This window comes from Motacilla alba, chromosome Z (genome assembly GCF_015832195.1).
Source record: "Motacilla alba alba isolate MOTALB_02 chromosome Z, Motacilla_alba_V1.0_pri, whole genome shotgun sequence".
Taxonomy (NCBI): Eukaryota; Metazoa; Chordata; class Aves; order Passeriformes; family Motacillidae; genus Motacilla; species Motacilla alba.
Genome location: NC_052046.1, coordinates 27399507 through 27401800, shown reverse-complemented (window position 1 = coordinate 27401800; position 2294 = coordinate 27399507).

The following is a 2294-nucleotide window of genomic DNA, read 5'->3' as shown; positions in this document are numbered from 1 at the left end:
TCTTCTCTATTCCAGTTTTCCCATGGTTATTACCATCCTTTCTTTTTAAACCTGACACCTAACTTGTGTCTTTTGCCCCAAGTTCATGGACAAATGGTGCACTGTGTCTCTCTAAAAATCGGCAGCAGACATTCTCGAGCCCTCTTTTTTTTCTCTCTATCTTTCGAGGAAGTTGCCTGGTTCCGATCTCACAGTGGCAGCCCAAGAAGCTGCATTTCAGAATCCATTACAGTTTCAGAGGTCATTTTGCAACTCCTTTCCACAAGCCGCCCTGCCAAGCTGAGACTGGGAGGGCCAGGGCCACCACTGTTCCGTGCTTAGCAGAACTGTTGATTTTCCCCCACACCGGGGCAGTGATCCGGGACGACAGCAACAGCACCAGCTGAGCGCAGCAGGAGGAGGCAGTGTTAACACTGACCTCACACCCACACATTGGACCACCTGATCTGGTGCTGCATCCTCTCAGTGCTCAGTGGGCCCATTTGTCCCCCCTGCAACATCGCAGGGACTTGGAATTGCAGCACTGCTCCAGCCAGGAAGCTGGGAAAATGGGGAAACACATACGCATGTGGAGCTGCCCCACACAACACCAACATTTCCCATCTGCCACTGGAACTTCTTTGTAAGCTCCTGCCTTCCCAGTCTTTTGTTCTGGGGGAAGCATCAGCCAAGGAGCTTATCTTCCATACTGTCTTTGTTTTCCAGTCCACAGTGTCTATTATGGCAGCTGCCACCTTGGGAGGAGGGCCTTCTCTGCCACATTGTTTTCCTTACTCCCAGGGCACCTCCGGGATTCAGCACCTTTGTGTCTACTGGTTAGTGACGTTACCTTCATTGTTGCTGACTCTTTTTTTTTAGTGAACTGTTATTTTTTCACTTAAAATCTTCTTGCATGCATCTCTCTTTTTTGGTGAAAAGGAGTGGTTAAAAGTAAAGGGGAGGTAGCTCATTTGGGAGTCTCTTCCCCATATAATTGTCTTAAGCTAAGACAAAACGCTAACATTGGAATCAATGACACTTCACTTAGACCCATTCTTTCCATGTGCTCCTTTGTGTAGCAAATTCGTGTTTATAAAATGCCACAGATGAAGACATTTTTGGTTACTATGGTAAAAGCATGCAGCTTTATTGCGAATCCTTACAAAACCTATGAAGTATTTGAAAATAGTAGAGATATCAAAATGCTTGAATAACTGAAGACTGAGAAGGTTGTATAGTCTCAATTCAGCACAGGCAGTAAAATCCCTTGAGCTATCCTTGTATTTTACATTTTGCTGCAAGGAGCTGTAGCAAAACACTTACAACACTGGCCCTGCTCATACATACTCTTTTGTACAAGGCTGCAAGGCAAATATTTCTGGTGGGACTGCTTCCACTTCACTAGCTTATGAACCCTTTGCATCATGAAAGATAGCAATTGTGGATCAGAACCAAATAAAACTTAGGATACATGAAACACATGAACCTTGTATGCCAATATCCTATGACAAAATTTTAGGTCTGCTGCCAATTTAATTTCAGATATATTTTTTTGTATCCCTCCATAACCTTTCCCAAAGCTCCAATGTTCAAAATTCAGTTGTTCTGTCTCAGGAAGTTTTCTTGATTAAATAAATTAGTTTAGTGATCCAGCTCCAACATCGTGTTAAAACTCAGGTTGCCAGCAATTATTCCTTCTGACAAAGAAAAATTTATTTATTGATGTCTGCATGTAACACCATTCAAATAAATCTGTTTCTAAGTGAAGTGTCTGATTTACTGCCTGAGACTATCTGAAAAACATGACCATTCAATCCAATCTCAGATTTACACCTCAGTTCAAAATACACTCAACTGGGTCATGCTGCCTCTAGCCCTGACTGATAATGAACAGATCTGTGATTTGACATTAAACTCAATTATTGGAAAATGAAAAAAGCTGCGTCTTTGAAATACATTAGCAAAATTGTCACTAGATTATCTTCTGTTACATCAAAGAGACTTCAGGATAGTTTTTCTCAGGTTTTATTGTTAAAACATTTTAATTAAAAAACATCTGCAATTTTCTGAATTGTTGATGGGAACCAGGCGCAAAATCTTGGATTTGCATATGAAAGCAAAACCCCTATGATATCTAGCTGTCAGCATATTTTTCAAATGGGATATAAAACTGTCAAAGACTCTTTAATGTAATAGCACATACTAGAGTCTCACTTCAGACTAAACTGCATAAAAATTGAACATAGTTTACTCTGCCCTAATTTCCTTCCAAGAGCTTAAGTTAAAACTTATTCAGCCTAGGTTTTTTTGACTTG